The sequence below is a fragment of the Catharus ustulatus genome, chromosome Z, assembly GCF_009819885.2.
Source record: "Catharus ustulatus isolate bCatUst1 chromosome Z, bCatUst1.pri.v2, whole genome shotgun sequence".
NCBI classification, from domain to species: domain Eukaryota; kingdom Metazoa; phylum Chordata; class Aves; order Passeriformes; family Turdidae; genus Catharus; species Catharus ustulatus.
In genome coordinates, this window is record NC_046262.2 from 67629101 (window position 1) to 67644131 (window position 15031).

General features: G+C 42.1%; 1 long non-coding RNA gene across 1 annotated transcript in view; it reads left to right on the top strand.

Annotated features, from left to right (window-relative positions):
• LOC117010324 overlaps positions 1-15031 on the top strand; it is a 61075-nt gene that overhangs the window by 39886 nt on the left and 6158 nt on the right. The window contains exon 4 of the long non-coding RNA XR_004420622.2: positions 6670-6748. This is a non-coding gene — a long non-coding RNA (uncharacterized LOC117010324). The remainder of the gene's footprint in view (positions 1-6669; positions 6749-15031) is intronic.

Here is a 15031-nt window from a genome sequence, read left to right on the forward strand (position 1 = left end):
AAGAAAAAGCTGATCAGTTTGATCTGCTGTAACTGACAACAAACCACCTCTTCCTTTTCATTTTAACTACTCCTGTCCTTTAATCCACAAGAGTGCCAAATCAGAGATTAATCCCAACTCCAGGCAGTCCTGGAAATGTCAAATTTAATGGCATCTCAGCCATACAGGGATTCAGCTCATGTTTCAGTCTTGTAATAGCCTGAATTTTGATATAGCTAATACATGCTAGACATACTTTTTATTAGAAAATGGTATTTCATTCTCACCTTCATTCTCTCCGCCCCCTCTCTCCCCACAAATTGCAGCAGTGTAGATTGAAAATAAGACCAAATAAAGAACAAATGTGAAACATTAGCAGGAATTGGGGTTATATACTTCATTTTTTCCATGAGGAATTAATAGACATGCTCAGAGATGATTATTTAAACACTGGTATTATTATTTCAGTGTGGAGATTTTCTTCTGCTTTCTCTGGTAAAAGAAGCAGAGCTGATTTTGGGAGGCAGCATAATGATGTTTCCTCCCTATATCTAAATTGAAGCATTTTAGTACATTGGAAATAGGAATGGAAGTAGTTTGAAGGAATAGTTGGTTGATATAGGCCCCAGTACTTTGACAAGGTCCGTAGTACACAAACAACTACAGCTGCACTGTATCCTCCAAGCATTTTCTTATTTTCATGAACTTTTTCAGAGATTGCTGTACAGAAACTGAGAAAGTTCCACACTTTCACTACCAATCTTGCCCAAATGTGCGTCTGTTTCTTCTGTGAAAGTGTGGTTTGCATTTTGACAGAAAATTATGAAGGTTTTTTTGCAGTCTTGAGGAAAATTTATACACTTCAGGGTCTTGTTTAAGCTTTTACAGAATTTTTACAGAGGAAGTAAATGCACATGCACAAAGACTGCTGCAAAGCTGTGCATCCTGCAGAGATACTTACTGCCTCTCCTGAAAAAAACCCAATTATTAGCTACATGTGATGCTACCCTTTAAAGCCAAAAGCCAACACATTAGAGTGAGTGAGGATGCAATTGCAATCAAGTGACACAATTTTGTAATTTCCTAACAGAGGATGACTATTCCATATACACTCCACAGCAACTGAATATGGCTACTGATGTGCCAGAAGATGCTGCTGATACACATAAAGTTCTTGGCACTGACTGATGAGCATTATACAGTGCAAATCAGAAACAAGAACCTACATTGTAAAAAAAATCCAGTGAATATTAGTTAACATGCATATCCTCCTTTTTAGCTACCATTAGCACTGTAGTAATAAAAAAGGTGCTAAAAATAATTGCCTAGCACAAAAATCTGTGTGACGTGAATTTACTATAAAATAATTTTGGCCTTAACAAATGGGTGTACAATGCTGTGTTCTTTCAAGTAAGTGAATCCTTAGAATCAAAATAGGAGAAAATAAATCCAGTCAGGAAATCCTGATTATTTACGATCAGTTTATAATTAACCTTAGTGCTAGTCTTTCCAGCTACTGCTCAGAAATTAGAAAACTACTGAGCTTCTATCTGGACCCCAGAAACACCTTTTGAATTTTTTAATGAAACAGACAGGAGAGGGTATGCAACAAAAAGTGCCATTTCATGTATAGTAATTTCACGACTATAAGGAACACCCTTTTGACTAAAATTTTCCCCCGAACCTGAAGTGTGCCTTATAGTCCGGTGCGCCTTATCTGATGGACAAAGTTCAGAAATTTGCCTACCCGGAAGTGAGAGTTGAGAGCTGCGGGGGGAGCCGGCAGTGCCGCGGCTGCCGGGTGGAGGCGGGTCAGGGGGCCCACGGCATCGCCCCTCTCAGGTAGAGGTGGGCCAGGGGGCCTGTGGCACCACCCCTCCTGGGTCTAGGCGGTCCCAGGGTCCCATGGCTGCTGGGTGGAGGCAGGCCAGGGGGCCTGCGGCACCACCCCTCCCTGGTCCAGGCAGGCCTGGGGGCCCATGGCTGGAGGGTGAAGGTGGGCCAGGGGGCCCACGGCACCGCCCCTCCCGGGTCCAGGCGGGTCCGGGTGCCCATGGTTGCCAGGCTGAGGCAGAGCCTTGACCAGCAACCACGTGGGGGGAGTTGGGGGTGGAGCCTCGCTGCAAAAAAAAGTGCACCTTATAGTCCGGTTCGCCTTATGGTCCTGAAATTACTGTATATGCCATTATCAAGACAGACATGTGGGGAATCAAGTAGTATTTCTTTAATTAAACAGAAAAAAAAGAGAGTAGATCATAAAGCAGAAGTCAGAGAAGAGGAAAGATGAGATTCAGAAAATTTAATTTAGAATGGCTTCTTTAATTTAGTTTGAAGTGTTGGTAGCACTGCAAGGGGAATAATGTAGCTGTGGTTCTACACAGCAGTATGTTATTTTTAGGTCATTCTAGCTGTTAATAAAATAAGAATCTCTGGAGAAAATTTTCTTTCGCAGTGCTGACCTCTTGTTAAAATATTTTTGTTCACCTGTGGTGGTATGGGTTTTCTGCTTCCTCTGTAATAGTTCTTCTTACTCAGAAAATGATTCATTTTAAATCTGGATGTGGGAACAGATATGGTGCTTACATAATCTCAAGGAAAGTAGCTGGGGCCTCACTGAAATACTGTCCTATTAGTGGACAATTTAAAATATTCTAGGTCATAAAAAGGAAATATGAGTCTTTTTTCTGATGTTACAGCCCATTCTTTTTTGTGAAAATACATTGTATCTATAACCAGCATAACATCCAACTGTATTCTCCTTAAATCTTTATCACAAGTAGTAGGTGGTGATCTAATTTATTCCTAGTTGTGGATAGTTTAATTTATTTCAATTTTTTAAAGAAAGCAGTATTTTCATATTATTATTACTATTGTTGTTGTTATTAATATTGCTATTGCTATTACTATTACTATTACTATTACTATTACTATTACTATTACTATTATTATGATTCTTAAAATGAAGGGGTAACTGTAAGGTTAATTTAGCGGTTTCATCCACAGCTGTAATTTCAAGGAATGGCTGAATCTGTTTGGATAGGACAGGATGGAATACAAGGCTAGAAAAGGAAAATTTGCTTGACATGGAACTCAATAGGCAAATAAGAAATCTCCAAAAAATAGCAAAGCAGCAAATAAGGTGCCCTGGTACTAAGATGCTCTTGTGAGATTTAAAAGATACAAGAAATATGGACGCTACCAGTAGTATTGGAGGCTGCATTACATTTGGAAAGCCATTTGACATCCCATTACTTCAGTTTTCTCTCTCTTTCTGTATGAGATTTTGTTTCTCCTGTTCTGTTTAAAGTAATGGATTTCTGATACACTATGAGCACTGAGCAGATAATCTTTAACATATCACGAACTGCAACTAAAAGAAAAAAAAAGCTTAAAGACAACTCCATGGACTACAAAGGAGTACAGTAATTTCACGACCATAAGGCGCACAGGACTATAAGGCGCACCCCCCGGGAGTCGGCAAAATTCGCAACTTTGTAGATCATATAAGGCACACTGGACTATAAGGTGCACTTTTTTTTTGCAGCAAGGCTCCGGCCCCAGCTCCCCCCGCACGGTTGCTGGTTGAGGCCGCACTTCAACCAGGCAACCACGGGGCCCCTGGGCCCGCCTGTACCCGGCAGGGGTGGTGCTGCGAGCCACCGGGCCCGCATGGACCCAGGAGGGGTGGCACCGCAGGCCCCCTGGCCCGCCTTCACCCGGCAGCCATGGGCCCCTGGACCTGCCTCCACCTGGCAGGGGCAACGCTGCGGGCCCCCGTGCCCGCCTTCACCCAGCAGTCATGGGCTCCCAGACCCACTTGGACCCAACAGAGGCGGTGCTGCGAGCCCCCGGGCCCACCTCCACCCAGCTGCCATGGCACTGCTGGCTCCCCCCACAGCTCACACTTCCGGGTAGTCAAATTTCACAACTTTTTACATCATATAAGGCGCACCGGACTATAAGGTGCACTTCCGGGTTCGGGGGAATATTTTAGTCAAAAGGGTGCGCCTTATAGTCGTGAAATTACTGTAATGATGTCAAACAATGTTTTCACTACGGCTCTGCCTATATTCCAAGAAAATCCTCTTCTTTTTCACTGTTGTAATGGCAAAAACTTCCTCTGCCTCAAACAACTTGGATGGGTAATGTGAAACAAAAAACCTCAACAATACACGATTACACTATTGACTAGGCAAATGTCCATTAGGGAGGACAGTTACATACATTGTCGGACCAGAAGGAGTTTTTTTATTAAGCCTGCAGATGGACATTTAAGAAGTATTTTAACAAAATATCTCTTTTTTGAGACAGTGAAATTTACTGTGGACATATTTTCTTGGTCTCCTAGCTCGTTTTAGAATTAATGCTCCATCAACACACAGGAATGCATTTTTTCTCTGAATGTATATTTTCTTGCTACACCTCTCTTCATTTACAATTGCAGGTTATTAAGAAAAACCTTCAAACCTAGCATGACTGAGACAGCCATACAGTGTGTTTTTCTTTAGGTACAGCTTATTCACACTCAACACACACATTCACACACTGCCAACAGAAGAAGTAAGTTATTCTGGAAGATCCTCAACATACCAATATCATCCCATCCAGCATCAAAACCATGTAAAAACCAGCTTTCATACATTCAATGCACTTTAAAAATGGGGTTTAGGATGCTTTCTTATTTTAGGTAATTTATTTTGTAACAGATTGAGATGAAGGGAAGAAAGAAAGAAAGAGATAAGAATATATTGATCTCTGTAGAACATTTTTCTCCTCTTCTGGAGGCAGTGCTGCAAATCCAAATCCCCAGGGTATGATCCAGACTTGCAAAGCCTTGTCTTCCCCCTGCCCCCTGTGACTAGGCAGGCTTATCACCCTGGCCACATCTCCCAAAAGTTCCAGTATCACCTTTTCCTCAGCCTCTGCCTGGGGTGACACAGATCTGCATTGCAACATCAGCCACATCAGAGACACCACACTACAATGTAACACATTTATGTGCATAGGTGGAGAAAAACAAAACAGCACCAACTTCACAACCTTGAGAATAAACTCATGACATTCCTACCAGCTGACAATGAATTCTACATTTCATCTCTGTCCTGTTAGCACTCCTACCTATTTCTTATTCCTTTTATCAAAACTTCACTTGTCTTTTGCTATTTGTACCCACATATTTCCCATTCCTTTTGTCAAAACTTCATTTCCATTCTCTGTTTCATGTCCTTTACCTCCTCTCCTTTCTTCCCTTTTGAGCGATCTGTTCTTTGTTCCTAACAGGAGGTGGTTAAGCCTAATGCCTGGAAGAAATGTACCAGTATGAGTCTCTCTGACAGTTTCCAAAAAGGAAGAAGGGTGTCTTACTCAATGGGGAGATATTTGCAATGCTATTGAGGGCTAGCTTTTGCATTTTGGCCTCAAGTTCTGGTTTGATTGTCATCATGGCCTGTGCTTCTCCAAGAGAAAACCTATTTGAACAATTAATTTGCTCTTCAGGATCAACGTTCACAGCGTAGTTTCAATGATGAGGTTGAGTGTAGCTCACAATCACAGAGATAAAGAGGATTTGATGTACATTAGGTTTTCAAAAGTGTGCCATCAAGGTAACAGAGACATAGTTGCCTAAGAAATGTTTGCAACAGAAGACACATCTCTAGATTATTAAAGTCATGTTCTCACTGCAAAAGTCTCCTAGACAAGCAGGAAATAAAACTGAATTAAATATTTACAGGATTAGAAATCCCATGTAGTAAATCATGCAATCTAATTACAGTAATTTCACAATTATAAGCCGCACCATTTTGACTAAAATTTTGCTCCCAAACTGGAAGTGTGGTTTACATTCAGGAGCGGCTTACATATGAACAAATTTTGGAAATTTCCCAACCCGGAAGTGCAAGCCAGCAGCAGCCCCATCCGAGCCGGAGCCCTCCCGGCCCAGGAGGGGTGGGGTAGTGGCGGTGCAGTGGCGGCGCTGCTAGGGCCCAGGGGGCATGGCGGCAGCGCTGACCCGGCACACCCCTATCCCTCTTCCTGGTGGCAGTGGCTGGGGACACCCCTCTTCCTCCTCCCCGTGGCAGCGGCTGGGCACGCCCCTCTCCCGCTTCCTGGCAGCAGCAGCTGGGCACGTCGCTCCCCTGCCTCCCGGCGGCAGTGGAGAGCGGGGCTGGAGCCACTCCCTGGTGGCCGTCCTGAGCAGGGCCAAGCCAGTAAACCCCATGATCCCATGATTCTGTTACTAATTGGCAACTTTGTGAAAGTTGTACGTAGATCCTCGCTGCGAACAAAAGTGCGGCTAATAATCCGGTGTGGCTTATATATGAACAAAGAACGAAAAGTTGCCGACACCCGGACCTACGGCTTATAATCAGGTGCGGCTTGTAATTGTGAAATTACAGTACTAAACTGCTGCCTAATCTGTTAAATGCTATACTACAAATATTGCATGTAATACAAAATACTACATTTAAATAACTAATATATATACTCCAAAGCAAATAACTTTGTGATTGTATCACTAAATTTGAGAACATATTGCCCTTTAAATTGCTGTATACAGATTGTTTGTTAAGTTGCACTATAAATTTCCAAAGCATCAATAATCATGTATAATGCAAATATCACAGTAAGTACTATGCCAGTGTAAATTTTAATCTCTTCCTCATGTTGTCTTCTGCCTTGCATCTACAGGAAGCCCATGGAACACACACCAGCAATACAGACCAGTGACATCACTGTTGCTACTGAACTGCTAAAGTCTCCTGAGCTGGTAATTGCATACTATTGTAATATCTAAGAAGCAAAATCCATCACTTCAAGTAGCTTTGGAAAAATTCTTTTAATTTAAGGCAGCATGCCTAACCACACCTTGAAAAAAGTTTTGAACACTCAGAGAGGTAGAAACAGAATACAGCTTTCTTATCAGCTTTCATTGGAAAACTTGGCACACTGTAAATCAGATAACCCTCTTCCCTCAGTTTTAACTGAGAAAGGAAAACCAAGATTTGTACAAGCACTGTAGTGGTACCAGTATGAGCATAGTATTTCTTTGGAAATACTAAAATCTATGCATTTTCTAGATATGTCTAAATATTTTTCAAAAATTTGTGAGGTATTTTAGTATGAAATGTGATGAAAAGTCAGTTATGGAGAAAGTATTTTCTTAGGTTATGTTTTTGTTTTCTTAGTCTGTAGACACAAGTAAGATCCCTGCAAGAGAGTGCTTGTGATTCAATTTAAGAAGTGCACAGAGAGGTGATGTATTTCAAGTACAGTGGACAGACACCTGTTCCATTAAGTTGTTGTATATAATTTCAAACGTGTCTCACTGTCCTGCATCAATTTATGAAGGAAGAACATAATTCCATGTTTCTGAGTATGACAGAATGCTGTATTTCCAGTAGAACTTCATTTCCAGCAAAGATTTTTCATTAAGGAAAAATCACTACTGTTGAATGCACTATTAGCATGCACTAATTTCAGCTAAACTCCCTTTGCTGAAGTAGAGGCCAAATGTAACAGTAGCCATCCCACCTGGATCAGGAGCAGGAACCCACTCTATCAAGCGTCAGAGGCAAACACAGGATCTCAGTTTCCTGGGCAATTATTAAACAAATTCAGATATCCTGCTTCTAGAAACAAGGAACGTGATTTTCACTGAGTCCCAGCTGGGGATTAAAATGAGTAAAAAGTTGTCTTAAGTGCCTCATTTGCTATCTCCTATGACTGAAAAAAAAAGGAAAACATATATCTACTAACGCATAATGTTAGGTTCCCATGCTGCAGTTCTATCCCAATATACAATAGAGCAGTATTCTTCAACACTATGAGACGTTTAAAAAAATTAAACTGAAATAAATGGAACACATTTTAATATTGCCTGTTGGTACATTGTCAAGTAAAAAAAGTTAATTACAGTAATTTCACGATTATAATCCACACAATTTTGACTGAAATTTTGATCCCACCCCGGAAATGTGGCTTACACTAAGGAGCAGCTAATATAGGAAAAAATTTCTAAAATTTCCAAACCCGGAAGTGCAAGCCGAGGTGCCGAGCCGAGCATCTGCCAGCAAAACCCGGGATTGCGCGATTGTTACAAATTGGTTACTCTGTTACACGGTGGGTGGAGGTGGGCTCTGTGCTGGCAGTGCGGGGGGAGGAGGCGGGGGCTCCCTCCTGCCAGCCCCTCAGCCCAGGGAAAAGGCGTGGGCTCCGTGCCCTCCTCCAACTGGCGCCACGGGAGTGGGAGCGGGCAGAGGGGCTCCGTGCCCACCTCCCACTGATGCTGTGGGAGCGGGAAAGGGGCTCCGTGCTGCCTGCCACTGCCACGTGGGTGGGTGGGGGGGTCTGTGCCCACCTACTGCCGCGGGGCAGTGCTGGGCCGGGGCGAGTGAACCCGCTGGCGGCAGCAGTGGCAGCAGCGGCGGCTGGCCCCGAGCAGCCCTGTCGAGCAACAGCCACCTGGCCCAGTCAGCAGTCCTGAGCAGGCTGAGTCCACCCGGCCCTCTGCCGAGCCAGTAAACCCCACAATCCAGTGAGTCTGTTACTAATTGGCAACTTTGTTGCAACCGGGTCCTCGCTGCGAACGACAGTGTGGCTTATAATCAGGTGCGGCTTATATATGGACAAAGACCTAAAGGTTGCCAACACCCAGCGGTGTGGCTTATAATCAGGTGCGGTTTATAATCATGAAATTACTGTAATTATGAGTTAATTTGTATAATCACTATGGTGATTTACCAAAAAGTTGTTTCTTCCTAAATCACTTACTTTGAAGGAAGAAGATATTTGGATATTCTGATCATTGCTAGTTAAAAGCAAATGTCCAAGGTCCCTAATAGATATACACACTCCAGCACAACTGCTGTGAAATGAAAATCACTACAAAACTATCAAAGCTCTTGTACAATTATTAATCCAATAAAACCTTGCAGAGGAGGAGCTACTTCTTGACTAACAGAGTCCTTTATTTCTCTGAAACTGGCCGAGCCTCAAATGAAGAAACATCACATAATTTATATTCCTAACTAATTTGGATTCTAGATTTGCACATTGAATATATTGCTTTGATCAAGGCAGAGTCCTTTTCTACAATGTACAGTAAATCTAATCAGTAAAATAAACTTTTGGCTGTGTTAATGTCAAGCATTTGGCCTTCTTTTGAGTCCTCTTTTCCAGCAAACTCACCCTTCCATCCTGCCCCACTCCCCGTCCCACACCCCAAATTGGAAGATATTAGATAACAATTTAATAATTTCTAGTCTTGCAAGCTAAATTAGAAATTGAGGTCTTTCTTTGTGCAGTGGTATTTACCACTAATGTTGTTTTCATGTTTTAGCTAATGGGAACAAACTTCAGAGCCTCTAGAACAAGTTTGTTGTAATCCACTACCCAAGATGGATTGAGATAATATGTCCCTTGACTCCTGTGACCCCTGTAATACTTATGGACAGACCCTAGCTCCTTTACCTTTGTCCAAACTCTCCCCGCCTCTTCCTGACCCTAGAAAAGGACCCTGTCCTTGGGAATCTTCCCCGTTTGCCTCCAGGACACCATGACGAAATAAACCACGGAACCCCCTGGGAGAAAAGAGCCTCTTTTGTATCTTTTACCCTAGCTCATGCTACTGTCCCAGGCTTTCCTTACAAGGGTGCAGAGTGAGCCTTGGACAAGCAGCACAAGTTCTCTTTAGAACAGGCTTCCTTGATCAAGGAAGTGTAGGCTGAGGTAGAAAGGAGATGCAGATCTGCTGTATCTCATTTCTTTCCCCTAAGAAAAGCTACTGTCTATTTCTGTCCCTGTTACTTGCAACCAAGAAATTATTTCAGTTTTTCCTTTTTTCAGGTTGTCAAGGCTCTGAATTCCTGCACTCGAACCGCACTCTTTTTTTTGTCTTGAAAAGTCATTTGGTTTTGAGATTTATCACCTTTTATGGCATTTTTTGAGGGATTTCATCACATAATTAAAACTTTAATCGTAACTTTTCTTTGCTGTATGTTTCTTCAACAATCCACACAGTAAACAGTCTGAAATTGCTCTCTGATTTTTGATCTAGGAACTTAGCTGTATGAACATACTTTTTTAGATTTAAGACTATCCACCACTGGGAACTGTGGCACTGCAGATAGATCTCCAGGCTAGGTCAACATAGGAGAGCCTTGGGATGCATCACAAGGCTTCCCAGTAAGTGATCTGAATGCTGCTGCTGTGCACAATTCTGGATATGAATATTCATTCAAGGAATAGCTTGGTATTTGTTTCCCCTTCATAGAAAACAATCCAATGTAATGAAAAAACATTGTATTTTCATTTGTCTGGGCCTCTGTCAGCTGCTCCTTGCAAGAATTCAGATCTCATATTCATTTTCCTTTCGTCGTCTATGGCTGATCAAAGCATCTTCTCATATATTGTGATCTATATCTGTTAAGATGAGTGGACTTACAGCAGTTTTTATCTAGTAAAGGTTATCCTAAATCTCTGTAGTTTTCTTTGTTGGTTTTAGGGGTTTGTGAATTTCAGAGCACTAAAGAATAATATTTGAACACCATTTACTTATGAAACAGTATTGTTTATAAACTTCAGAAGTATATAAATGAGAGTATTATTTTTTAACATCATGAACCCCACTCTGTGGCAGTGTAAAGGAAGGGCAGTGTAATGGAATTGGTGGTTTTCTGGGCTCCATTTCATGCCATGATTCTACATGACTAAATGCCTCATAACCAAGGCATCAAGATTTTACGGAGAAAGTACACACTGTTAATGATTTTGAGCTGTACTGACAGTTGTGTGGACAGAATACTTGTGTTTCAATGGTCAGCATAACATCAGGATAATCTGCTCAATACGCAAATTAAAAAGGAAAAAATATGAAAGGAACAGTTTAGAAAGATATCTGGCACTGTATGGATTTTCTTTCTGCTGCTGTGATAAAACCGTGATATCAGATGTATACTTGAAGAAATTTGAACACCTGATTTCCAGAGAAGTTGAAAAGTACCATTTAAATTGAATGTAGAACTGCAATGGAACCACATAGATTCAAAAAAAATTTTAAAAGAGGATCCATATATAATTGTCCTTCCCTTCCCTTCCCTTCCCTTCCCTTCCCTTCCCTTCCCTTCCCTTCCCTTCCCTTCCCTTCCCTTCCCTTCCCTTCCCTTCCCTTCCCTTCCCTTCCCTTCCCTTCCCTTCCCTTCCCTTCCCTTCCCTTCCCTTCCCTTCCCTTCCCTTCCCTTCCCTTCCCTTCCCTTCCCTTCCCTTCCCTTCCCTTCCCGAAACTTCCCGAAACTTCCCGAAACTTCCCGAAACTTCCCGAAACTTCCCGAAACTTCCCTTCCCGAAACTTCCCGAAACTTCCCTTCCTGAAACTTCCCTTCCCTTCCCTTCCCTTCCCTTCCCTTCCCTTCCCTTCCCTTCCCTTCCCTTCCCTTCCCTTCCCTTCCCTTCCCTTCCCTTCCCTTCCCTTCCCTTCCCTTCCCTTCCCTTCCCTTCCCTTCCCTTCCCTTCCCTTCCCTTCCCTTCCCGGAACTTCCCTTCCCTTCCCGGAACTTCCCTTCCCTTCCCTTCCCTTCCCTTCCCTTCCCTTCCCTTCCCTTCCCTTCCCGAAACTTCCCTTCCCGAAACTTCCCTTCCCGAAACTTCCCTTCCCTTCCCTTCCCTTCCCTTCCCTTCCCTTCCCTTCCCTTCCCTTCCCTTCCCTTCCCTTCCCTTCCCTTCCCTTCCCTTCCCTTCCCTTCCCTTCCCTTCCCTTCCCTTCCCTTCCCTTCCCTTCCCGGAAACTTCCCTTCCCTTCCCTTCCCTTCCCTTCCCTTCCCTTCCCTTCCCTTCCCTTCCCTTCCCTTCCCTTCCCTTCCCTTCCCTTCCCTTCCCTTCCCTTCCCTTCCCTTCCCTTCCCTTCCCTTCCCTTCCCTTCCCTTCCCTTCCCTTCCCTTCCCTTCCCTTCCCTTCCCTTCCCGAAACTTCCCTTCCCTTCCCGAAACTTCCCGAAACTTCCCTTCCCTTCCCGGAAACTTCCCTTCCCTTCCCGGAAACTTCCCTTCCCTGAAACTTCCCTTCCCTGAAACTTCCCTTCCCTTCCTGAAACTTCCCTTCCCTTCCCTTCCCTTCCCTGAAACTTCCCTTCCCTTCCCTTCCCTTCCCTTCCCTTCCCTTCCCTTCCCTTCCCTTCCCTTCCCTTCCCTTCCCTTCCCTTCCCTTCCCTTCCCTTCCCTTCCCTTCCCTTCCCTGAAACTTCCCTGAAACTTCCCTGAAACTTCCCTGAAACTTCCCTTCCCTTCCCGAAACTTCCCTTCCCTTCCCGGAACTTCCCGGAACTTCCCTTCCCGGAACTTCCCTTCCCGGAACTTCCCTTCCCTTCCCGGAACTTCCCTTTCCGGAACTTTCCTTCCCGGAACTCTTTTTTCCTTCCCAAATCTTCCCGGATCTTCCCGTCCCAGAACTTCCTGGAATTTGTCTTCTCTTCCTGGAACTTCCCTTCCTCCCTCTTTTCTTCCTTTTATTCTTTTTCCTCCTCTTCTTTCTTTCTTTTTCCATCCTTTCCTTCTTTTCTTTAATTAAGAGATCACTTCTAAAACTTCTGTATCAAAACCACATGCTATAGTTTTACATTTTCAGTGTAAAAAAACTTTCCTCGTGACTTCCTACCTGGATATAATCATTACATTGTCACCTGAGCCATTAGAAGCTTCAGATGTACCATTCTTTGATCAGAAGTGTTTTATTGAACATCTAATTTACTATAGTAGCATTATGAATCCACATGTTTTTTCTTCTGCCCGCTACTTGCTTCCATAAGGTCCCAAAGACTTGCCTAAGCACAAATATTTCTTCTACTGATCAACTTGCACCATTCCTCTAACTTTGCACTTAGGGTTATGCTCTTTGATCTTTCTACTCTGCTGTTTTCTGTGGGTTGTCTGAACAAGTATCACTGTACCTGTTACATCCAGGACAGTCCAGAACCATCTCAGACTCACCCTTCACCACACTTTCCAATACATTGATAGAAACACTATATAATCTGCAAAAGAGGATTGACTTGGCTGCACCTAGGTTTCTTCTGAAAAGAATAGACATAGAAAGAATTGAACTTACATCACATATTTCTCATCAGCTTTTGAAAAAAAGGACAACATCACAAGAATTGCTGGTGGTGTTCTGATGGCTCAGGCAATTATAGCCTGTTATCAGCAGTCTACCTATATTTGCATAACTGTGATTCCCGATTGAACTTTATGTCCATAATAAGCAGCTGCCGTGACAGAATTCTTTAAAACTCTCTTGCATGAGACTAATTGGAGATATGTATTTATCTGAACGAAAGAAATACCATCCTGGCACAGACTGAGGAATTTAGTACCAAGAATTCATAACAACACCTGCTATCAATGCACAGAATATTTTCATATAAAAGTATTACTGAAACATCCTGACATTTGCGACATTCATTAACTTTCAGGAATTTGCAACAAATGCCAAAGGTAATTCAAGAAATTGGAATAATATGGTACTTCAAATGCTAATTACATTTGGAAAAATGTCCCAAGTCTTCATTGTGATTTGTGATTCACTCCATGTGATTATTTTCATACAATACAGCAGATCTTTTACCAGCCAATGAATGAATTGCATATAATTCTTGATTTATAAACTATCAGAAGGTAGGTTGGTAGAAAATTCTACAAAAAAAAAAAAAAAAAAGGGAAATCTTGCTATTTTCAGGAGGACTAAAAAAAAAACCAAGGGGGCAAATATTGAAATCTACAAGACAAGGATAGGTATCTCACAAGAGACAGATATCTTCATTTCTTTTCATTAGAATAAAACAAACACAACAAACAAGAAAAATTAAAAACCTCAATTTTTGAAAAACTATCCTGCATCTTTGACTATGACAAGCATCAAAAGAATTAACTGTATTTTTGCTGATATTTAGTCCAGTGTTGCCACATGAAAATAGGCAGTTTACAATCAGGTTTAAGTTTACATTAGATATAAAAAAGGATTGCAGATAGTATTTTGTGTACATACAAGAGGAATCTAGATACATAATATGAATGACATCTGCTGCAATGTTAGAAATCAGATGAAAAACAACCTAATTGGCTGCAGCAATCCTGTGTTCAATTATTTCAGAAGAATAATGGATCAAGGTAAATGATTTTGAGGTTCAGGGACTTGGGAAGTGTAGGAAGAATGACAGCCAGTGAAAAACAAGGAAAAACACCACCCTTCTCTTTTCAGGGTACACGTACCTGCACCCACTGCCTGTTCATCTTCCTACTCACTCAGCCATGCTTCTATCCTGTCTTTGTTGCCTCATTTCTTACACATGGTAACCCAAAGCATTTTAGTTTCAAGAAAAACATTAGTTGCCATCTCTTTTCTGCTCCTGTATCCCTGAGGGCAATTTTGCAGGAGGTCTCATCCACTAATTCCATGAACAACGGAAGCCTTGCTCTTCAAAAATTCAGAGTCTTATTGACTGATAGCTCAATAAAAGTGCAATAGTATGGTGAATTTGGCAGGTTGTTAAATTCATTCTATATCCGCAACTGGGTATCTTTATTTGTAATCTCAGAGAAATGAAGACTTTACAGATGGTAGAAAACGGGGGAAAATTTTTGGTTTATCTTCTTTACACTGCCTTTGCAAAGTTCAGTTAGTATTTAAATACTCCTAATAATAAACCTAAAGTATTAAGTAAATATTAAATAGATCCATTTAATTTCTTTCACTGCCTGTCTTACCAGTGTCAAAACTTAATACATTTTCATTAATTTTGAATGGATGCTTATTTTACTGAGTTAAACCATGTGAAAGCTGACTTCCATTCCACATTCCACCACTTCTTGATGTGGCACGGAGTCTTGGTCACGTTGTATATTAGCATCTGAATAATCTCCCTCAATGTTCATTTGAGGTTACATCCTTGTCCAGAATATTAAATTTCGTAATATTTCGTATTGACTGTGTCTAATAATTAACTTCTAAGGAAGCCACTATGAGTTAGCCCACGACAAATTGAGTTACCCGGATTTTCAAAAGA